The sequence below is a fragment of the Lissotriton vulgaris genome, chromosome 8 (assembly GCF_964263255.1).
Source record: "Lissotriton vulgaris chromosome 8, aLisVul1.2, whole genome shotgun sequence".
Lineage (NCBI taxonomy): Eukaryota > Metazoa > Chordata > Amphibia > Caudata > Salamandridae > Lissotriton > Lissotriton vulgaris.
Window position 1 is genome coordinate 304,094,477 of NC_141696.1, and position 25,896 is coordinate 304,120,372.

Here is a 25,896-nt window from a genome sequence, read left to right on the forward strand (position 1 = left end):
CAGAGTCACATATGAAGATCAACAGATGGCATGGAGCCACTGATCATGAAGCTGGGAGCCCCAACAGGTCCACAACACCCCGCGACCACCCCATCAACCAGCGCTATTAGGATGGCACCCATGCAAATGCACTGCTCGTTGGAAAGTACCAAATGAACAGGTTCATTCATGCCGCGGTGGTAACAGGCTAGGTAGCCTGCGGGGAGCCGTCAGCGTATCAATAACGCGGCCTGAAGACAACCCCCTACCGTGTCCGCCCATGTAGCGCGGTGACAAACGCCTCTTGTAACTGGCCCCAGCAAATAGCTGAGTGTGCCTTAACGGCGATAGCCGTGAGTATATGTAATAATTTTACTTTTTTCACACTAATATCCTCACGGTCAGGTGCACCTTAGCGCGGGCATACCGCCGGAGGATCACACTACTGGTCCTGAAGAATGCTGAGCGACTCAGGCTCTCTAAGCAGAAACACGTCGACCAAATTTAATTAAATTTATTGAGGACTAGGGGTCTCTAATTAATGAGACCAATCTTATGAGTCCACTCATCACCTGTTTTTAACTAGTGCTGGTTGGACTATTAATAAAATAGTTGACAGTCACAACTATGCATTTTTTAACCCCCCCTTTCTTTGCACTCACTTAGCACAATTGGGTTATTTTCACCACTTTAACACACACAAGAACCAGCTCCGCTGTAATCAGGCATTGTAGCACACTGGAAGGACGCTAGGTCCTTCCAGTGGGAACCCGATGATGAAGCACGTCACCACCAGGCAGGTGAGTGAGGGTTCTTAAAATAACTATTTTGTGTGTTTTCTTCACCAATTTATAGTCTGTCCCTCACATGATCCTTTGAGGTGTCTTAGCGTTGTTTCACTCTTTTGTTGTTTATTAATACCAAATGAACACACAACACGCCTCAACTCCACAATCATGTAACTCACAAAAATGGGAATGCACACGTTACAAACTCACATACAACATGCCAAACAACATGCCCACCCACCAGACACGACAGCACAACTTACTGTGGAAACCTGGGCCAGCCATGTACATAAGCCATCAACTACATGGCACCTCAGCCACACAATAGCAGATTGCGTGAAGGAGGCAAGTGACCCATGAATGAGAATGTACACAATGCAGAGGTTCCTTGCTGGTGGTCTGTGGGGGTTGTGGGGTTCTAGTTGGCCTCTGCACTCGGTCCGGGTGCATCCATGGTGCTACACAGTTTGATTTGGTGTTGGTGTGTTTTTTTGTTGCTTTTATAGTGCATTTTCCTACATGACGCGTGGGGATTGCAGGCCTGTCACTGGTTTTCGCAGATTTTTGTATCGCAATTGGCCTAATCGCAACTTTTTTTCCGTTTGTGTTTCACATTTTTGCGGCATCGCGTTGACTTTATCGCGGATATTTCACGCATTATCGTGGGCCTATCGCATGGTATCGCAATTGGCCTAATCGCAACTTTTTTTGCGTTTGTGTTTCACATTTTTGCGGCATCGCGTTGACTTTATCGCGGATATTTCACGCATTATCATGGGCCTATCGCATGGTACCGCCGAGTTGTGAGATTTTCCTGGTATTTTCCAGCGATAGACTGAGATGTGAAGAGTTGCGTTATGCTAATTTGCGGTAATTATCGCTCGTTCTTGAGAATATCCCCCTGAGCATCATGTGCCTGAATGGCTTCTTCACTGGTAGCTGAGGTAAGAAAACATATTCTTTTAAGGATATACTGTATCTGTGTTTTTGGGTGTGAGTGTGATTGTATGAGAGAGGTGGTTATGGTTAAGTGTGTGTTTCTGCCTGTGTGAGCATGTGTGTGTGTGTGTGTGTGTGTAATAGTGTGCGTGTGTGAGAATATGAGTGATAGTCAGTGACAGGAAGTGAGTGAGAAAAAATGATATTGAATGTCAGTGAGTATGAGTGAGTCACCATAAGTGTGAATGTGTGAGTGAGAGTGATAGTGGCTGGAAGTGAGTGACAGTGAGTGAGAATGAATGCAGAAGATTGAATGTGAAGGAAAGTTGGAGAGTGTAAGAGACGGAGTGACAGTGAAGGAGTGTTACTGGGAGAGACAACATGCGAGTCAGTAAGCAAGAATAAGTGAGAATCAATTAGTGAGAGTCAGAGTGTGTGAGCATGATGGAGTGAGAGCAAGAGTGCATTTAAGTCAATGTGAGTAAGTACCTGGGAGTCAATCAGAATAAGAATGATTGTAAATTAGTGACAATGAGTGAGTGTAAGATTGAGTGAGAATGAATGAGTGCACATGAGTGAGAGTGAGGGTCAGTATGAGTGAGTGAATGTAAGTCTGAATGCGAAATAGTGATAAGCTTGTGAGTCTGACTTAAACGCTGCCATACTGAAGCCAATTATTTGTTTGCAGGTTCATATAGCGTGTACTTGGTTCACAGGTATTTGAGTGATTTACCTGAGCACCAGATAACATTATGTACTTTTTGAAGAGGGGCATGGTTGAATTAATGGATTTGCCCAGAATCACGGGATGTTGAGCAAGGGGCTCAATCCCCAGTATCAAGGATGGCCGATCTGGTAATTTGCCCACATCTCCTCTCCAATTCTTTGCTTATGGAGGCACCCATTGCAAAATACTGGCAGTGGCTTGCTAGAGGAAATGCTTAACATATGACACCCATGGCCACAGCCTGGCTCTGGGTTGCTGGAGGTAATTCTTGGCATTGGGGCAGCAATGAAAAATGCTGGTGATGCCATACAGAAGATACGTTTATGCATACAATTCACTCATGGAAAAACACTGGTACTGGAATACTAAAGGTAATTCTTGGCCAATGGGGCATCCATGGCAAAATGCTGTTACTAACACATGGCAGGTGATGCTTAACATTAAGGAGTACAGCCATGGCATAGAGAAGAGAAGCAACCATGAAAAAAGCTCTCTCCAACATACTGGAACATTCTGACATGATGGTCACCCTTAGTAAATGGATGAAATTATTAGCAAAGTCCTAGAACTGGCAAATTGTATGTCAATTGTAGCATAAGGGGGCACCCATGGTATGTAGGGTGCACTGATGAGAAAATGCTTCTCCTCACAACATAGAGTTTATATTTGGCGTATAGGGGCACCCATAGCACATTCTGAATAAGTTTGAGGTTTCATTGGCTTGTCACATCATATTGCCACCTAAGGGGTTAAACTCTGCATTATATTTGATGCAGTGGATTCTGATTGGCTGTAATGTGTCATTGGCGGGGTCCTTCTTCAGTAGTGTGAAGTTATGTTTCTAAGAAAGTAGTCCATGTTATTGTATGCTAATTTTGTACAAAATGGCTGTAACACAATTCGCTTACATTGAATTACAACTCCAATAACAGAGCTTGGCGGTTGCCGACAACTGTTTTGTTAAACTTTTTCTCATTTAACACTGTGTGACAGCAACAACCGGGGCTCTTATTAGACTCTCCGTCATTTTTTTTTTGCATAGATTTTGAGACAATGTTCATTACTTATAGGATCAATTTACTTATGCGTCATTTCAAATAACGTGTTGACAAGCCGGTTATTTCTAAGGACAATGGCTGGGTATTTTGCATATCTCTCTGGTGTAATTTGTATGTGATCATCCGCCATCACTGAGTGTCGATCTGGAAACAGCCCCAGTGCTCTGTTCAATCGAGTCATCTAAATTCGGAAGAACACAGTTTGAGTAATTTTAATTGTGTGCTCTTCTCCTGCCAAGGTTATTTTTTATTGTACTTTGAATATTGGGGAAAACATCTTTCAACAAATGTTGAGTCCTTGCTGTTCCGTATGTTCATATTTCAGCAGTGTGTATTACGTTATTCATCCTATGTTCATTTGTTGTTAAATGAAACTAATTGGCACTACTGCATGTAATGAAACTTAGGCTTTCCAACTAATAGAGAACTGCTTGCCAAGGGCAATGTGCCCAGACGTTGCTTTTCTCAATGCTGAGTGTATTTACTCTGTTTCCTGCAGAGAAAAGTAAATGCCACCACTCAGTGAAAACAAACAAGATAAAATAAATACAACTCGATGGATGTGAGAGAGGCACCCTACTCACAATTCCCCAACTAAATTACCAAATCCAGCTACAATGACCTGAAAGTGTTATGAAGGCTCTGCAGTAATATCGGCCTTAGTGTCTGTAGTGGAAAGTGTTGAGTCACAAACAGTGCGTTGATGAAACAGGAACAGTAGTGTACGCACTACGCACGTGAACAATCATAATGGATTTGCGTATTAATTTTGTTATTTTAAAATGATACTCCATTTGTTTTTATTAATATTGTATGAAGAACACTAATAGCGCCCCATTTTATCTCTGGAATGTCATGTCATTTTTTTTTACAAATTTATATATACTTTCAGTCTAGGAGTGTCTGTTAAAGGTGTTGTAATATGAAGCAGTGCACACATTTCGAGTGCATGCTTCCTATCTCCACCACTCTAACCGTACTGGGCCCTCTACTATTAGGTAGTCTAAAGTATTTCCATAATCAGAGAGGCAATGATCTTCTGAAGAATCTTTGTCCGCCGTTAGGAGGGGTGGACATTAGGGAGACCAAATTCCAGGTTAACTGTCGAATGAGGACCATTAATTGACAGTCAGCTCGCAAGTTAGAAATCAAGTTTAAATAGGCCACTCTGAAGACTATGCTGTGGAAATAAAAAATAGCCACTGGAAGACCCAAACTTCTGAAGAAGTTAAGTCGAGTGAGAATTATACATACCAAAAGCTCATCAATTGCAACACAGAACAAATAAAGTAAACCCTTACGTTACCATAGGACTATCTGATTCTCTCTACAACACATTTAAAACATTAGTCACAGTCAAAATGGAAGAATCAACAGGACTCAATAATAGACTCAGACAGATATTTAAGTACATTTGGTTAATGTAATAAAGAATCAAAGTTTTTATTAGAATAAACACTTTCTAAAGGACTTTAGTCAAGAATATCACAGCTTGCAGTAAAGCGCTAAACATTACAGAAAATCCTTAGAGGCTGGTTATTAGAATTCTGATGCAGAGTTACAGAGCTCCACTACCACTAAGGCAGAAGGATAGTTCAAAGTTCTAACTGCTCATATCCTACAAAAAGGAAACAGACCACACTATAAGTCCATTAAGGGCGAGTCCGTTAGCCTAGAGGAAAAGATATAATTAGAAACTGAAAAATAGAAATGGTTCTGAGTCCATCAGCTACTGTATGTAGCATCAAAAAATATAAGCTCAATCGATCAGCATAGCACCCAGATCCCAATTAGAAAAAAAAATCAGAATGGCGGCCATTGCCCCTTCTTTGGGGTTTCTTCTTTTATAGAATTTTAGGAAAGTCCATGGGCAAAGCATCACAGCAGCATCAAAAGTCTATCACATGTCCCTATACTGTTTATTTGAGTCTTTATTTCTTTTTTCAAATCATTAAAGATAACAGTACATCAAAAAATTCATATTGTGGACTGGTAATTTCCACCTTAAACTAAAAATTATAGCAGCTTAACCATACAAATATTTTAAGATTAATAAAACCAATATAAATAATTCACATACAACCATAAATTAATCCTTCATGCTATACATTCATGTTTCCATTTAAAAAGGTGAACATCTATAAAATCAGTTACATAAGGACATTCTAAATATCATCCTGGGGACTAACATATATTTAAATATAACTACAATGGACTGATTGTGAGAGGATTAACCCTTTACATATTCGCTGCATTCCGAGCTGTGGTAATTTTGCTGCGAATGGCCCACGTCCGGCCCAAGAATTTCGCTAGGGCATTTATTATGGGCTCACTTGTGTCTGTCTTTAGAATCCTTAGTGCCTCTGTGCCATCCCTAGTACCAAGGTTTAGACAGATTGGTTTGAGCCATCTGTATCGTGGCGCTTTATTGGCTGGACAGACAAAAAAACCATGTGCTATGGTTTCCCTCTGCAACGGACAAGTGTTACATTTATCGTCATTCAGGGGGTGTCATTTGCAGGCAAATGTCTTAATTGGAAGTGAGCCCAGTCTGTATTGATGATACAGTTTCCTATCAAGTGATACCGTACTGTAATCCCAATAAGGTTCGTAATGGTGCTCATGTTTCTTCTCCGGGAAGTCCCTTGTCAAGGTTGGACTCATGATGGACGAAAAACGTTTCATCCTAACCATGTTCCAATAGGCTATCCTGAACTCTTTCTTTGAAGGAAGAGGGTTACCTTTGGGGTTTTCCCATATACCATTCATCCCCATGTCGCTCAAGGTGGTTTTAATCTTTCTCAACCAGGAAATCTTACAGTAGGTGTCAACCTGTCTGATTTCAAGCAGTGCCTCGGCATACAGAGACAGCTGGGGAGTAGCCCCATAACCTTCTACAAAGTGCCACAGGTCTGAAATGAGCGATATCCTCTAACTGGTGCAACCCAGATTGAGATAGAGAGGCAACATCCCGCGCGCGTCCCACATGGAGAGGCAGTGCTTTAAGTGCGATGGCCATGCCTCCTCCTCACTCACGGCAAATGTGGATTGCCTGGTGAACCCTGGGAGCTGAAGTCCTCACCCCGGGTGTTAGGTCGTCGAGCTTCAGATTTACGGCAGGTTTGTCACTGCAGGGCAGCGTCCTTCAGCAGCCCACCTCCTTTAGCAGGTAAACAGGATTACTCTGTTCCCGGTGTCAGCAGTGGCAACAGTAAGGATCTTCCGCGCCATGGGGGGACAGGCAGCGCTTTAAGCGTGATGGCCATGCCTCCCTCTCACTCACGGCAGCTATGGGTTGCCTGGTGCACCCTGGGGGCTAAAGTCCTCACCCTGGGTGTTGGGGCGTTGAGCATCGGATTTGCAGCAGGTTTGTCAGGGCAGCACAGCGTCCTTCAGCAGCCCACCTCCTTTAGCAGGTAAACAGGATTACTCTGTCCCGGTGTCAGCAGTGGCAACAGTAAGGATCTTCCCTATTCACATAATGTCACCTGAGATGGGTGAAAGATCAAGCTGGTTTCCGTTGCTAGCGATGAGAAATGAACGTTTGCAAGTCCTCACAGGCCAACCATTGGTAGAGAAGAAATACAAAAGGGCTGATTACGATGTAGGGCGAATGGCATTACAATGCGGTCGGTTCAGCCACTGCAGCCTGGCGGAAAGTATTATGCCTCCGACAGGATCGGAGATCCTGTTGGGGCATTAGTCGGACAAATGCGGAGGTGCCTGCTCAGATACCTCTGTTGTTATTATGATGTCCGTTTCCAACATCCTTTCCATGTCAGCCTTTCTGACATGGAAAGGCTGTCGGAAAGCGACTTTGGGGGCCCTTAGCAGGGCCCCCACACCTTTGTGGCCTTCGCTATAGGGCGTGGGGCACCTATGGTGCCTCCCAAACATCCACGCACTGAGAGGCAGGCCCCAGGTGCCTGCCACACAATGCATGGATGTTTTAAAAGTGTATTTTTCTATTGTGGCTTGTTCAGCATCATGCAGCACAAGCCACAATAGATAGAATACACGTTCTAACCGCCATGAAGGTGGTCCATCGTGATAATGGAAGCAGGACTGCAGACTCCTTGCCGGGTGGTCCCGTTTCCACTTCAGTATTGGTCGGACAACCAAAATGGGCCCCAAAATTGTGATTGATAGCCATAGCTGAAACTGAATTCACACAGAAATATTGCATTCAAAATCATTCAAGAATGTCATGGTGTTGAAGTGTTCAGGACATAACAAGCAAAGCAAAGAACAATTCATTAGAATAAATCAGGGGGAGGGTCAGCATTTAAAAAAGTATTTCATTAAGGCCTTTAAGTTAGCAGTGCACATTTAAATATATCACTTCAAATGAAGAATGTATAAATTCATGAAGAACTTTCACAAAATAATATTACACAGAAATGGATAAAGTTAGAAATACCCAACTACTTCAAGATTTGATGGTATTCATATAAATGCACGTCTTTTAAGTTTCGTTTTACTAAAATTGTTTAAAATATTTAATAAACCACGTATTCTCTAATTCAATAAGCAAAATCTCAAGCCTGTATTTTATTGCTACACATTTTTCCACCAACTTTTCTTACGGGTGCATTCTCAGCAAAAAGCATAACAATCACAAGGCCACTTCATTAGCATCAAAACTTTCATCAATATACCTTAATAAGCAACATTAGCAGTATAATTTACCTCAACTCCTTTATATGTATGTATTGTATCTTATGAATGTGTTTTCTTCATCCCTCGTTTTAAAGCACGTTTTTACTGTGCCTCTACTACACTTGTCTATGTTTCATGTGTCAATGTGTCTAACAAAGGCAATGTGTACTTTCAACTTTTCATGTCTTCTGGGTTTTAACATGTTGTGCAATATGATTTTTCAAATCCTGCTGGATCAGTGTCCTTGCGTGGGTTTATATGCCGGTTGGTAAGCATGTCACTTGCTATGTGACATCAATAATAGTTTTGTTTTGAAAGTCATTCTTTTTTGTATACTTTGCGTCTTTGAATATCTGTTAGTGTCTCTGTATATCTCCCTAAAACGTTGATCTGTATGCAGAGATAATCTGGTGGGTGGAAAGTAGGAAGTAGCATTCGCAAAGGTATAGTCAGCAGACGAGGTAGGATCAGGGGCTTGACAGGAGTATCCTCTGCTCAATGATGGGGCAAGTGGCTGAGCATTGGACACAGAGTGAATTGGCAGACAGAATGTAGTCTCATGGTAGGGTTAATTGGTCATTGGGCAGTTGGGGTTAGAAACTAGAAAGTGATATCAGGGGTTGGGATGAGGGCCCAAATGATATCAGTGACTGTGTGGGGTGGTGTGTTGGCAATGCAAGGGGCTCCTAGGAGAGTTAGTGTCTTGCTAGTGCTAGATGCCTCCACAGGAGTGATCAGTGGCTGAGCCAGAAGCAGGGAGGTAAGTAACTGAAGAGGAAGCAGTACAGTTCTTGTTTTGAAAAACCAGTGGCTAAATGAATGGTCAGTGATTATGAGGGCACAGTCCGTAGCTGACAACAGGAAGGCATTGACTGGGTAACAACAATAGTATTTTGGCTGTAGGGTGAGAATGATTTGCATGATAGGGTCAGTGAATGGCAGGCAGTTGTATCAATGGCTCAACCATTTTGTTGACTGTTGATAGTCTGGTGGATGACTGGGGCAGATGGGACTGTGGTTGTCAATCATAGTTCATTGACCACCCATGTAGGCTCAGAGGACAAAATGTGATGGTCTTTGTGACTACAGAATGACGTTGGAGGTCAGTGAAAACTGGAAGAGGGTACACATTTGGGATTAATGAGAAGTTAGTCACATACAGTCTCAGAAGGTTGGTGGTGTGCAAGGAATGGCTAAAAGGGATGACATTTGTATGGACAGCTGTAGATAAACAATGAACTTGTAAGCCGGTGGCATGTATCAGTAGGTGAGAGGGAGTGAGTGATTGGGATGGGGAAATAGAATGAAAAACGCTTCTTTTTATGACCTTTTAAGCTTTCCATCCTGGACAGACTGGCAGGAAACCTATTATTTTAAAACTAAATTGAAAGTGCTATCGGAGTTCCAAATAGCATTCCAGCAGTCTTCAACCCGGCTTGCTTGAATCCAGTGGCAAAGTGAGCAAGGGGCTCACGTCTGAGCATACCCTGCCAACTTATGGCGAACAAAGAGGTACAAAAGGGGGTGGTGATGGACGGAGCATCTGAACCAATCAAACACTCACACCCAGTCAACAGATCTGGGTTTAAACCATCACCGTTCTTTAGCCCACTCTGCCACCCCAGTTCAGACATGGCCATATGCAAATCAGTCTGACCCTGTGCCTCATGGGAACAGTCCAGCCTGAACTGCCAAGCCCCTTTTGTACCGCTTTGTTCGTCATAAGTTTGGCAGGGTATGCTCAGACGTGAGTCTCTTGCCACTGGATTCAAGTAAACCTGGGTGAAGACGGCTGTTATGCCAGAAACCGGTCCTAGGAAGCTTGTTTCCGGTCCAAGGAAGGCATTGCTTGGCAGTTCGGGCCGCACTGTTCCCTTGAGGCACAAGGTCAGACTGATTTGCATATGGCCATGTCTGAACTGGGGTGGCACAGTGGGCTAAAGAACAGTGATGGATTAAACCCAGATTTGGTGACTGGGTGTGAGTGTTTGATTCGTTCAGATGCTCCGTCCATCACCACCCCCTTTTGTAACGCTTTGTTCGCCATACGTTTGACAGGGTATGCTCAGACGTGAGTCCCTTGCTCACTTTGCCACTGAATTCAAGCAAGCCTTGCTGAAGACGGCTGTAATGCCAGAAACCGGTCCTAGGAAGCTGGTTTCCGGTCCAGGGAAGGCATTGCTTGGCAGTTCGGGCCACACTGTTCCCATGAGGCACAGGGTCAGACTGATTTGCATATGGCCATGTCTGAACTGAGGTGGCAGAGTGGGCTTAAGAACGGTGATGGATTAAACCCAGATCTGTTGACTGGGTGTGAGTGTTTGATTGGTTCAGATGCTCCGCCCATCACCACCCCCTTTTGTACCAATTGACGGTGGAGGCAGGCCGCGAGGAACAGTCGGCCATGTACTGTGAAAATGAGGCCTAGCCTCACGTGCAGTCATTGCTGTAGCGTGAAAATGCATCTTTCTAAAAGCTCTATTTTCAGAATTTTAATTTCGAATCCGACTTGACCATAAGTTAAAATTTTAAATTAGGATTTCAGAGACATCACACATCACCTGGTTATTTTTTCCATTCTGAAATTATACATCTAAAATGCAATGAGGTACATCCAATGTCATCCCACTTGAGAGGTAGGCCTTGAGGTAGTGAAAAGAAAATGTAAGAGTTTTCCACTTCCAGGACATGTAAAACCTAAAAGCACATGTCTTTTTTAATATATTGCAACCTGCCCTATGGGCTGCACAGGACCTACACTTGTGGTGACTTATATGTATTAAAAAGGAAGGTTTAGGCTTGGCAAAAGGTTTATTTTGCCAGATCAAACTGGCAGTTTAAAATTGCACTCAAGGCTCTTCAATGGCAGGCCTGAGACATGTTTCAAGGGATACTTAAGTGGGTGGCACAATCAGTGCTGCAGGCCCAGTAGTAGCATTTTATTTATTGGCCCTGAATAAAGGTTGTACCAATTTATTAGGGACTTATAGGTAATATAATATGCCAATTGGGGTTAAGACAATTTTACCATATTTAGAGGAGAGAGCACATGCACTTTTGGCATATGTATTAAAAAGGAAGGTTTGGACCTGGCAAAAGGTTTATTTTGCCAGGTCAAAATGGAAGCCCACACTGGCTGCAGTGGCAGACCAAATACATATTTAAAGGCCTACTAAAGTGAGTGGCACAATAATTGCTGCAGACAAACTAGTAGCATTTAATTTACTCTCCCTGGGTACTTGTATTACCACTTTGCTAGGGACTTACAAGGTAATTAAATATGCCAATTGGTTGTAAGCCAGTCAGTCAAAATCTTTATTCGGTTTTCATTATTTGAAAAATCCCATAAAAGTACAAATTTAACATAGTTCCAGTTAAAATCATTTAAAAAAGAGAATACATAACATGATTAAAAAATAGAACAATCATTAATTAATTTAGATTAGGACGATGATTTACACAAAATTTTAAAAAACAGGCAATGGATTTAGCATATATTTCATTTTCTAACAGCTGAAGTGCTAGAAATGCTGGGCGGCAGGATCGAAGTCCCATGTGTCTCAGTAACGGGAGAATCAATCATCTGCGTGGAGCCTCATAAAATGTGCAGAACGGGCAAACATGGATTGAAGATTGTGGCGAGTTGTAGTCACACGGGCATGGTGGCAAATTCTTAGTCCAATCATTCTGCTTTGGGAACGAGACCAGCCTGTGAAATATAGTTAATCTGAATCGAGTGAGCAAACATTTCTCGTATTGGGTTAGATTGTACTTCAGATATGGCTGAATCGAGAAGGTGGTTTGAATGGTCAGCAGATGTTGCACTGAACGCTTTCCTATTTCTTGAACCAATTGAAGGTCCCCCAGATGAAGGAGAGAGATCCTTTTTAGCTCTCTTCTTGATATTTCAGAGATAGTGTCCGGATGAGTAAAATATCTCTGAAGGCCTAAATCATAAACCAAAGGACTTTATGTAAGCTAACCATCTGATCTTTTGGGTATTATCAAGTAGCATGCATTCCTCAATGAGGAAACGGGTTAGCTCACACTGTTCAGTGGTCCAGATATGCCGCCAAAGCATTATGGGATGGATTTTTATAATGTCCGATATGTGGTCCAGTCCTAATTCTAAGTGGCAGCCGTATGTCGTAGTGCTTTGGGGAACTGACAAAAGGTATCTAATAAAAGAGTTTTCTACCTTCTGTAAAGCTTCAGTGTTTAAGTAACCCCATAGCCCTGAACCATAACTGGCGACACTGGTGCATTTTGACTGATAAATCTTTAACATCTCTTCAGGCGATCTCTTGCCTAACTTTTGAGTGAAGGCCACCAGCGCTTTCGTAGTCCTTAAAAAGGATAGCTTCCTAGCTTGGATTGCCTTTGCCCAGTTTATCTTGTTGTCTATTAGGATCCTTAAATAAGGGTAAGATTTTGTGGTCTCTAAGCTAGAGTTGTTAACTAATATAGCTTTACTTTTTGTTGTATTTGTTCCCGGACCGATATGCATTGTGAATGTCTTTTTATGTTGATTTTAGGATTCAGGGAGCTCTTGAAGTTACAGTAGGTTGTTAACGAGCGTTGTAGCTGTACGGGGGTTCTGGCCAGGATGACGGCGTCGTCGGCATATAAGAGTGCCGGTATAGGTCGACGCCGTATTGCTGGTAAATCTTGGCTCTTTTTGACCATCTCAAACTCCAACCCATTAGTATACAGTGTAAATAGAAAGGGGGCCAAGACACACCCCTGTCTGACCCCCCTCTTTATCTTAAATGGCTCCGTCAGGTCTCCCTCTACCTCATATCTTACCCTAGCCGATGCATCTGAGTAAAGCTCTCTTAGGAAATTCACCAACGGGGGATCTACCCCCATGTCTAGAATTATTGCCCACAACTTTGAATGACTAACACAGTCGAAGGCTGCAGTTAGGTCTACATAGACCATGTGCAGGGCTCCTCCCTTCGCTGAGACATACTTCCCTATTAATAGGGCTAAGTTCAGAGCCTGATCGACCGTGCCCAGGCCTTCTCAGAAGCCATATTGTAAATCCGATAGTATAGTATTATCAGAGGCCCACACCTGAAGGCGGTCTAAAAGGATTCGTCCAACGGTTTTACCAAGGGAATCCAAAGGAGATATGGGCCAATAGCAGGCTGGGCTATGACGGTCACCTTTTTAAAAAATTGGTACCAAAATGGATGTGGACCATGACTCAACTAATCCTGTACTGATTGCTGCCTCCAATACCTTCGTTTAAATAGGAGACCACAGGTATAAGTTATATTTAAAAAGGTCTACCGGGACCCCATCCGGGCCTGGTGCTTTACCGGATTTTGACATTTTAAGGGCAGTAATGACTTCTTCATGTGCAATTTTTAACTGTAATGGGTAGTTAATTTGCCTCAAATATTCTGCTGGACCTGATAGGCTGTCATCTTCTTTTCTGAAGATATTTGAAAAGTGTTCAACCCACTCGGCGGCGTCTATCGCCACTTCCAACTTTGGTGAATCATTACCATATCCAAGAGAGGGAGATTTAACTATTCTCCAGAAAGTGATGTTATATTTCCTGCTGCAACTCTCATGTAGCTGCTTCCATAAATTGTCCTTAATCTGTATTTTACGTTTTTTTAGGGCTAGCTTATAGTTTTTCCTTAATTCCACTATTTCATTTCCCTTGTTAGAGCTACCTTTAATTTTGTATAGGCTTTTGTGTAATCTGTGCTAAACCAACCCTCTCTTGTGGACCCTTTCAATTTCTTTTTACATAGCAATTCATCTATTATGATTTTAGTGATGATATCATAGTTAGACAATACCAACTCAGGGGTAGTAGACGGATCTAAACAGACAAGGACCATGGGAAGAGCTTTCTTTAATACATTAGTCATTAGTAGTTCTTTGCCAATCTTGCCCCATTTCATTGAGCAACCATTTAGTTTGTCTAAGTGAAGAGATTGCTGGTCCAGGATGCTGCAATAAGCTTTCTCTGTTATAGCAGAGAAACTACTGATTGAGATCATATTTGGAAAGTGGTAGCTCTCTGCATTCGTGATTGTTTCAAACTTGACTAATCTTGATGCGATAATCTTCGAGGGGAGTATGAGGTCAATTGTGCTATTGGCGCCACTTCCGTTAAAGGTTGTAGAAAAAGGTACCGATGAACTGACTATTTCGTTTGCAAAACCCAGATTTGTTGCTACCATTATTTCGTTCATGTGGTCTCCGCCAGTCGTGTGTGAAAAATGTGTAAAAATTGTTCACACCCTCATCCTCGATACCGCATTTTTTGGTGCTGCTTTCTTTGCACAAGGTCAAATTCAAGTCACCGCCCCATATTAATATTACAGATTTTTTATTGTATTTCTGAGATAGATCCTGAGTTAAAGAGGAAATCTAATTTAAAACATCAGTTAATTCTGATGTGTTCATATTATTATAAAAATTTATAACAACAGAAATGGTGGAAGTTTTGTCGGCTATCATAAGGACCTGGAAATTAGTGCCTAGTTTTATAACTTCAATTTTGTCAGCGGCGAGGGTGTTGGATATAAATATTATCAAGACCCCCTTAGCTCTTCCAAAGGCTGATGGAATGGTTTTTGAAAAGTAGGTTTTGTATCCCAGCAAGTGAACTGGGGTACATAGCCATGTTTCCTGTAAGGCAATAATGCTATGTGATGTTACTTCTGTTCTCCAAATAGCATTCTTAAGTTTATTCTGTAGTCCGGCCACATTCCAGAAGATGATGTCTGATGTTGGATTCTTTTTGTCTGCCTCGACTAGTAAATTAGATTTCGATGGGGAAGGTACTATCGGGGGTGTACCGGGTAAATGGGTCTGTTCAGTAACCCCTTCCCCAGGTATGCCTCCCATATCTCCAAAAACCTTAGGGCTTCTTAGGTCCAGCATACTAGATAATGGGCCCTTGGAAACATTTAGTGAATCAGTTGTTTTTAATATGCATGAAGTCGTGGGCAATACAGTGGTGAGTCAATCTACCCCATCCAAACCCATGAATGCAGCAAATCTATTTGAGGTATGGATGTTGAAGGTTGAGCCCCCCAGGGTGTTATGATGTGGATTCATTAACCTTAATTGATGGGGTTGTAATGGCCTAGGATAAAAATAACTCAGGGCATGTATCCTGATCCCCTCTCCACCGCTCTCATTGTACCAGTCGTTAAGGTACGAAATGACCCTGTGGTCCCTGAAATTGATAATTATGACATCGCCCTGAGTGTCTTTGGGCCTCTGTCCTACCCAACCAAGCCTTCTCACATTTAAAATGTCCCTGTTAATATTGGGGGGTAAAGGCCTATTGTTCCTTAACCAATAAATTACCTTGTTTTTGAGCTCTGAGTACACTTCAGTTTTCCCTATATTCAGTTCTGGGACCCTTGTCAATACTGCGATGTAAGGGGCTGCTTCTGGGGGCAGGTCAATTTGTATATTGGAGCCATTTGAGTTCCTGATATTTAACTTCTCCCTATCACTATTTCGGTGCGTGTCCAGTGGCTTATTTTGGTATTCAACAGGTCCTTTCGTCCTGGATGTTTTCGTTGTTTTTGGGTCACTGATTGTCTTCATGGGGGTCGGTGTCTTTACCGGCAATGGGTGTATCGGTTCTAATGTTTTATTCACCTTGATAGCATTGTGCATCCCAGATTCCACTGTTAGAGTTAATTTTCTGTTATCTTCTGCAAGACCCTTTAGTAAAGTTGTGTTTGAGGTGATGGCATCCTCCATTGACCCCAATTGAGTTGCTAACCTTTTGACTCTTTCCACTAAGGGCAGTAGTAGGGATTTTACTAGGACCTCAATATTCCCCATTATGTCTTGGTTTGGGGGGAGGGGGGAGTCAGTGTCTGACGTAGAGCTGTATTCTCAGTTCCTGTACTATGATAATTTGGGGGATGCCGGAAATGTTAGGTAGTTTAGCCTGCCTCCCCTTATGTCTATTTCCTCCCCTCTTTCTTTTTAGTATGTAACCTTTTGATTGTGTTAAGGGTTGAGGGTTGTTCTTTGGGTTGGACATTAAGGGATGAAGTATCAGGGATTCTTCAGGGATTACTTCTAGTATAGGATCTGTACTAGAATCCCTGTTGCTATGGGATCTACTAGGGTCAGATATTGTTGTAGCATCAAGGAATAGAGGGCGGACACTAATATCGCTATTTATAGATTTTTCCTTCCCATTAGTTCAAGTAGGAGTAGTAGCTAGTTGGAGTAGCCCTAGCAAAGAGCGTCTATTCTGATGTTCTGTAGAGAGGCGGCGCTCAGTGTTGGCAATCTCTTGTTCCGGCTCTGCGGCCGCCCTTGTAATGTACTGATCGATGGTCCCTCTCAGAGAGCTTCCCACTAAGGATTTCCTTCCCCTAACAACCGAGGCACCCCTTGGGGACATATTCCCAAACACTTCCGTGCTCGCTTGCGACGTGAACTCTGGCACAGTGATAATATAAACAACCAAGTACAGTATAGCAGTGGGTCAATAAATACTAGGACTGAAGTTCAATGTACCTTCTGTTGTAGGGTTTATAGTATCCTGAATAAGGGGAAAGATACTGGGCCCGGCCTGGCCTCCGAGGGCCACAGAGGGCCCGCCCTTTGCCTGGGCTTGGCCCGGCGCCGCCGGGCGCAGGCTGAAGGTAGGCGGCGTCAGCCGCAAAGGCTCTTGGGGACTGTAGTCCCCCCTTCCCGGCGGCTGCGACGCGGGATGGAGTAGCGTCACTAGCGGCGGGGGCGGACCAGGGCTGATGGCAGGAGCCCGCAACAAGGAAGCGGAGGAGCCGCAGAGGACCAGGGCGTGTGGCAGGAGCCCGAAACAGTAATGAACACCACGGGTAAGCAGCCGTGTTCGAGCGAAGGATGTAAGCAAATTCCATCATGTTTAAAGCATCTTAACACTGGAGCAGTGGTAAACTGTGCAGAGTTCTAAAACTAGCAAAAACGAGATTAGCAAAAAAAGGGGGGATGAACGCAAAAACGTTTAGAGGAGAGCCAGCCTAAGGCTGACAGGTTTAACACACTCTAATATTTTTTATTTCTGGATAAACATAATGAGGCAAAAGTAAACACAATAATCATGGAGTTTTAAATAATGGGCTCGATCCATTTCTTAACAAGGACTACCTCATAGGTTTTAGAGGTTCCTCACATAAAAGCATCTTCTCATAATCATAGCTAATGAAGTGTTATATATTGACTGCTATTTGAAGATCAAATCACCATTCTAACAATGCCTACAAAATCTACTCATACCATGATGTAACTCCTAGGTGCCATGGCTCAACATTGAGTAATTTATTAATTCACAACCATGCTCCATTATCTTTATTCCAGTTACACAACAATGCCTTTAAATAAAACATATGATGAACATTGAATAGATCATGATGGAATTTCAAGAAGAAATTGATAATTTTCTAGTATAACAGGGACTGTATTTGTGCAACAAGTGAAGTGTGATAGGCACCATAGGATGTGGCTCGGATTTTCATCCATCTCAGCAGTAGGAAAAGAAGAAATTAACGGTATCAAATACGTAATCTGTTTAAATAAATTGAGAAATTTCAAGTTAAATATTCCTCCCTACAGAACCAAACAATTAGGTGTCACTAGATGAACAACAAGCAGTAACACTAAAAGAACATGACACAACCTATTCAGATGATTGCAATATTCTATTATAAGTCAAAAGATAAACGTTTACAATTTTTGCTCTCCAACTCAATTAGATCAATTAGCAGAAACTTTCTTATTCCAAATCTACAAAAGACACAGTTGATATCATCATCAATCCAGAATAAAATATGAATTGTATACCATTTTTAATGTAAAACTGGGATCAGCAAAAAACATACCTCAGAAAAGTTCAATATAACTGCGATTGTAAATGTGGGCAAAGGCTGAGTAGAGTATTTTTGTGCAAAATGTAGTGAACACACCATTTTCTCAATTTCGCAGTGTATGCTCTCATTTCTGGGTCTAAAATCCCAAAAACTATGGGCCCAATTTCGAGTTTGGCAGAGAGGTTACTGCATCGCTAAGGCAAAGGAGTACGCTGTACTCCTTATCCTTGGTATGGTCATCTCATTTACGATTCCCATCAATGGAGCCCCTGTCGGCTACATCAACACAAAACTTCCTCTGATGGCTGGTTGGAGTAGGGGCACTCAGAGGAAGGAAAATGCATCTACTGTCTTGTTAAGAGAGGATTATGTAATGTCTTTTTTTCTATCCCTCACCACCAGAAAAGAACCTAGTGGTGAAGGACAAAAAAAGGAATATTGACACCACAACCTGGGAGTTTGTTTCAAAAAAAAAATTAACAGTTTAGTGAGCAGCCATTAAACACATGGTGATCACCCACCAAACGTTTTGTAAATTGAAAGGAACCGCTGGGACAATGGTTCCTTTCAATGTACAGAGAGGACCACTGGGCCAATAGTCATCTCTAAATTTGATGGATGGTAGTTCTTTAGGATGGCAGACATAAAATGCTAAATCAGATGCTCTATTTACTTAATTGGTCGTAGCTGGTAGACTGTCCATAATTGGGTGACTTTGAAAGTATGTGTTATCAGCCGTGGCTCGTGCAGGTAAGAGCAGTGGGAAAATTAAATACATTATTAATTTTCTCTCGTCATCGTCTGTCGAAATTCCTCACCACCGGTCCCACCGCTCTTACCTGCACGGGCTGTGGTTGTGTGTTATAAAAGTTCTATTCTCACACAGGGGTACAGATATCAATACATTGGGAATTAGTGAGGATTTGATTGTTAAAATTGTCTTCTTTAAGGCAATGCTATTCAAGTAATGCACTGATGTCTAACTTTACTTATACTAAGATAAAAAACATAGCAAGGGTGCCTGATTTAAAAATGATTTACTTTTTACTCCTAAGTGCATCAACTTAAACACACCATTTAATTGCTGTCTTTCACATATACACAAAACAAACAAGGACATGAAAATGGTTTAGATGTATTAGGGGCTTTGAAAATACCTCCTGGAAGTGAGGCTTTATAAACATTCATCTGACTTTATATGAATGTATGCACTGATGGTTTACAGTGTAGCTGTGCTCTTAAAAGCTTACTGCTGTATTTATGTGTGTGATTTTGGTTTGGACACTACTCAGTTAAGCTGCCCATGTATACAGAATGATATGAATGACATTCACACTGTTGTTCCTATCGTCACATCACCTAAAGCTAATTTACCAAAATTTCACAAAGCCTAATTTTATTTATTCTACTGAACAAATTCATATTGAGTGTAACGCCACTTGTGTGAAAAAGGTAGCCAACCACAATGCCTCAATTAGTATATCCCCCATATCTTCAACATTTCATGGCCGCAATACTGCACAAAATAATTGTAATGGCAGTATAACATTGGATGGCTACGAAACACAGAACCAGGTCTATCAAAGGTTGTGTTGTCCTTGCATCATGCAGGATGACACAAAGGCAACGAAACACCCAAGTCAGATTTACTTAGGTGGCCCTTGGTAAATCCAGAATAACTCAAGACTGCACAAATCGCTGTCTTGCATTACTCTGCACCTGGAAGGTGTTACATTGTTGGAGCCTGGGTGTTCCCATGCATCCACCTGTGCTTTTGATGCATTACCAGATTAACCAAGACTGGTAAGCCTGGTAATGTAACAAAATTGTACGCCTTCCTGATAGAGTTGAAACAAGAGAAAATATGTTTGTCCTTGTTGTTTCCTCTTCTGAAGTGTGCTGAAATCTGCAGAACATTTAGAAAGAGGAATATGCCTATGATGACTGTCCTTGTGCAAAAAAATCGTCCTTCCTGCACAAAACAATCCTGCTTGCACCACAGTGCAAGGGTGCCTACATAAACGCTAGGCAGCATATAGCGAGGCAGCGCAGGTGGAAAGCAGAAGTGTGCCATATCTTGGTAGATATGGAGCATTTCTACCCTCTCCATTTGACCCAGCGACGTGCAAGTTGTCTTGCTGCATTGCACTGCATCAAATAATGATACATCTACCCCACAATTGCAAGAAACTTTGGCCCATTCAAGGCCTACATAACTGAATATGTTTCAGGAATCTCATCCTGTGATGAAAAAGAATGTTATTATACATCACATTTTGGTTAAGAAATCTTTAGAGGGAGTGTTAAAGTGTAAAATCCTTGGTCTCTCAAATTGTTGTTACATTACATGTTCTTAATAAGGTCATTAGCTAATTATATTCTCATTTTCAATGCTAAAATAATAGCTGTACAAAATAAAAATGATAAGATATCTTCAGAAAAATAGGATACGGGTTGTAGGTGATCCGCCATTGTTGAAAAATGATGCTCACTTCCGACTATCCTTTTTAAAATAAAGTTAGGTGCCAAGCAACAAGAAGAGTGTCACTGCAACATCTCAGGAGGTAGTAGTATTGCTTTCTGCTAGTCATGATAACTTTCAGACACCCCCGTTGCAAATAATAATCATTGTAGATTTCTCACTGCACCTACTAAATCAGCTGTCTGTTAAGCAAGTTTGAAAGCTCTATAAAATTAACAACATACACAGAAATAAAATAATTGAAGCGTTTTGCCATGATCCTGAACCATCATTGCATACCTATTAGACTAAGAGGCTTATTATGACTGGTGTCTTCAGTCTGGATCTAAGAGTATCAGAGTCTGGTAGAAATTGAGTGTGTATTTGATTCTATATGTGATATCAGACCGACATGTCGGGCTTAACCTTGTATGGTAGGATAAATCCAGACATGATTAGTAATTAATCACTAATCTAGGATTAGAATTACTGTTGTACAATTATAGTACTTGTTTGACTTTTATGTATCACTATTAAAGTTCTATGAAGATACTGAAGCGAATAGAGAGTGACCACTTGCCTACAGTTACCCTACTTGCACAATTAAAAGAAATAGAACGGGGGCGTGGCTTAGGTACTCTCAGGATGGCAGCACCTTTCTGAAGCTCCGCAACGCAACAGAGCTGGAAGTCTCTTTACTGCTGCTGCCGCTTTGAAACGCCTCATGAAGCAGATATCTTGAGTTCGGAGCATCGGGGCACAGGTACACTGTCTTCTGAAGCCTCATTATGTAACGGCTGTGCCTTTAGCTCCGGCGACGTGCTCTCCTCAGGTTGTAGCTGCCATTTTGACATTATATTTCGTTCCAGAGCTGGCCTTGAGGGAAGGAATTCTGAATAGGGCATTTGAAGATATGTTGCATTTCCACTGTATGATTTTACTCAACAGGGCGTTCCCTGATAAAAGAAGTTTTTTAAAAGCATTACCTTTCTTGACCAGCCATATTAGTCTACAGTGCCAAATATTTGCTGCTTTAGGGGTCTCTGGCCTTTTTATCTTTAAAACCTGTGCCTCACATGACTAACCTTCCCCCTCTTGCAAAAAAGTTCCTGGCTGTCTGTTATTTATAGAGCCTACATACTCATTCAGTGATATATCCCTTGTTAAGGTTATGTCCTCTGCTTTCCTGTGGACCTATTTATGGAGCCTTCCCTTGCGTCTGGTCAACAGAACATCACCTCCAACATGTCTTTTGCCTGCGAGGAATCCATCACCGCCTCATAGAGACAGAAAAAAGGTCCTAACTCCCCTACTAAGTCCCCACTACCTCTAACCCTAGAAGACTTAATGGATTAAGTTAAGCTTATGAAGCCCTTTGTCATAGATACCAATGCCACTCTTCAACAAATGGAGGATAAGTGGTTCAACCTGAAATCCAGAGTGATGACTGTGGAGCAGGAGATCAGCAATGCTCAGGATATCTCCTCCAAGTTTGAGGCCATGTCCAAAGAAAGTGCTCTCCTCAAACTGTAGACCGAGGATTTGGAAAATCCAAATAGGAGGAGCCTTCTCAGAATTTATGGCATTTCAGAGGGGGTCGAGGGCTTGGACATGCTTTCTTTTCTTAAGGTACATATTCTTAAAATTGTGATCCTCAAGGAAGACATCAACCTCAACTTACAGCAACCTCACCGCCTAGGCCTTAAATTTGGGGGTCCTTACTTCTCCTCCTCCTTGAATAATCATCCTAGAGGGATTATTGTTCTCTTTCTGGAGTACACTTATCTTATGATGGTTTTGTCAGTGTCCAATCACCGAAAACAAATGTTGTGGTCAGGCCAGAAGGTATTTTTTTCCCAGGATGTGGTCCGTGCCACTGCTGATCGACGCTAAGAGTTTCTTTGTCTCTGACCTGCTCTACTCTCCATGGATGCCAGATAAGGTCTTGTGCATCCATGCTTTTTTAAGGTTACCTTCAAGGAAAGTACATTTTCTTTTGATCGCCGGGAGGATTTAAGACAATTTATCACTCGTCACAAGGGAGAAGAGATGGGCCTTGGGAAAACTTGAACAGATAATATTCTTATATCTTCCACATTTGGTTGCTGTCATTTCTAAGTAGGATTGCTGTTTGAGTAGTCAACTCCGTGTTTTACTCTGAAGTTTCTTATATTCTTGTCTTTTTCAGATTGATTCATCATTAAGTCTTTACAGATACCCCTCCCTGATGTATCCTCTCCCATGTTCCTCCGTCCTGATACTAGTGTTTATAGTACCTCTATCTTGATGGTAAGTGTTTATTCCAGGTACTGGCCTTACTTGTCGTTCTTCATACTCCTCCCTTCCACATGTTTTGCCTCCTGCTGTTCCCGCCTCTATTTCCATTTTCCTTGGTTCCCTTCTTTGGTCGCTATTAGCTTATGTATACCACTTTCTTATTCATACTTTTTTTTGTCCATATGTTGGTTGTCCCCGTGTTTGCGCCTCCTTGCCTCTACATACTGTTTTTCTACACTTGCTGTGTACTCTTTCAACTTTGACTGACGCTTTTCAGCTTTTTGTCAACTTCACCTCCTATTTCCTGCCCCCTTCCCCTCTTTGTTTTAAGGCTTCTGTCCCTCTCCCTCATTTATCCTTTTCCTTTATAATGTTTTTGTTGTCATATTTTGGTGATTTTTTTTATTCTACTATTGTTTCCTTCTCCCCGTTCTTTTCTCTTGGACCTTTTCTCATTTTCTACTCTTTGCCCTTTTTGCATCCTTTTTTTCCTTACATGTTCTCATTACAAAGTTACTTATCTCTCAGTTTCAGATTTTCGCATGTTGAATGCTCAGTTTTATCCATTTTTAGAATGCTCTTTGTGATGCTTTTTCCCATTTCTTCTCATGATGACTAATAATGTTTGTATTGTCTCCTGCAATGTGAAGGGATTACGTATGTGATGTTACAAGAAACTCACCTTAATGAAAACGATATTAACTCCCTTAAAAAATAATGGGTTGGTCATGTATATTGTTCTCCAGCTAAAGACAGAAAAAAAATGGTGTGGTGACATTATTTCACAAGTCCCTTTCCCTCATTGTAGGGGGGGAGAGGGATACAGAGGGATGGTGGCTTCTACTTCATCAAATGGTTCCCCTATCTCTCTCCTTAACATTTATGGCACTACTCGTATAGATTCTAGGTTTTGGCAGTCCATGTCACGTACTCTCCACTCATGTTCTGATTCTAACCATTTAGCGGGTGGGGACTGCAATCAGGTCATGTACCCCTTCACTGATAGGAAATCTACATCAGGATTTATCCTCAATAAAATGCAAAAAGCCTTTATCAACGCTATTCGTTTGAGAGGTTTGGTGGACGCTTGGAGGTTATATAATCCCGATTTTTTGGAATTTTCTTTCTTCTCTCCCGCACATAAACTCTACTTCCAGAATCAACTATATTTTTCTAAGCCTATACCTTCTCACTAATTTACATCATGTGGAAATTGGATCCATATTGATTTCCGATCATGCTCCTGTTCTTATTAATTTAAGTCTCCTTCTTTTCCTTCCAAACCCAGTAGATGGTGCTTTAATAACTATCTACCAAAGGATCCCATCTTCATTGGGTGCTTCAATGAATTTTCGTCAGAATTCGTTTTCTTCAATGTCAGTCGTGGTATATCTTTTCACAATAGTTGGGATGCCTTTATACCGACGGGTTAAGGATTTATTATTGATTATGTGTCTGTTAAGAAGAAATAACACCTTAAAGAGTCTGCTTCCTTATAATCCTCCATTAAGCAGCTAGAACATACGTATTTCTCTTCCAATGATGAGGCCACTGTTAAGAATTTGGTCCAAGCAAAATGCAATTTTAATAGGATATCAACGAAGGAAGCATCCAGAACTTTACTAAAACTTAACTACACATTTTATGGTGGTCGCAACAGAGCCAGTAAATTACAGGCAAATTATTCGAAGGTTGAATGCCAAAGATCTAAAATAGTCAATATAATCAATGATAACGGTGTTAATAATTTGAAGGATGAGGAAATATTGAAAGGTTTTACTGATTTCTATAAGACCTTATATACCCCTGAATCTTCACCTTCTGATGCTGCTTTGGATGCATTCTTCAATGTGTTGCCTCCGCTCTCTTCCCCTTCCCCGACTGTTCTACTTTGGATAAAGACTTGTCTTTTTGAGATTAAGTTAGCCCTAGCCAAGTTACCCTGGGATAAGGCCCCTGGCCCTGATGGCTTTACTGCAGAATTCTATTCCTGTATCTCTCATACTCTTCTTCCCGATCCTCTTAATCTTTTTCAGCACTTTGTATCTCACAATGAAGCTTGTGGCTCTTTTTTAGAAGCCATGAATTGTCTAATCCCCGAAAAAGAGAAAGATCCCTCATCCTGTGCTAATTATCGCCCTATTTCTTTAATTAATTTAGACTGTAAGACTTTTGCCAAGGTACTGGCCCTACATATCAATCAAGTTGTTTTGGATTTGATTGGCTCTGAGCAGACGGAGTTTGTTAAGGGAAGGACGTTGGCAGAAAGTTCCAAAACTTTTCTAAATATCATACATCTTGCTTCTAAGAGTTCCTCCCCTGTTGCAGCCATCACACTAAACGTGGAGAAAGCTTTTGATCCCATTCATTGACTTTTTATGATGCGAGCATTTAAATGGCATGGTTTTAGACTCGCTATCCTGTTCTTTATAAGTTTGTTATTTTCTCAGTTTTTGCTAATGGATCTCATCCTTCTTATTTTACCCTCCAACGGGGTACCCGTCAAGGTTGCCCTCCTTCGCCCTTGCTCTTTATTCTATTGCTTGGACCTTTTCTCAATTCTTTGCGACATTTCCCCGCCTTTTAGGGTTTTACACATAAGGCTACTGAAATCAAGTTTACTGCTTATGCAGATGACATTATGCTGTATATCTTTGACCCCCTTAGTTCTTTGCCTGCTTTTACGGATCTTTTATCTTCCTACACTGCCTTGTCTGGATAGAAGTTAAACTTCTCCAAGTCTGAAGTACTTCCATTAAACAAATACTGTTTAAACGGTATGCTTGATGGAACTGACTTCAAATGGAGCATTAATAGCATTTCTTGCCTGCGGATTAAATATTCTTCTCCACTTGTTAGAACTGTTCATAATTTGGAAGATGTCTTATTAACAGTGACCCGCATGACAGAGAAATGGTATCACTTAAATTTGTCCTGGTGGGGTAGACTGGACTCAATCAAAACTATGATGTTTCCTGTTATCAATTTTTATTTGTCCATGTTACCTGTGAAAGTTCCATTAAAATATTTCAAGAATCTTACTGGTGTTTCTGAGTAAATTCCTCTAGAATAACAGAAGAGCTCACATATCTTTTTCCTTGTTGTCTGCTCCTAAGGACTGGGGAGTGTTAATTTCCCCAATTTTTGCTAGTATCAT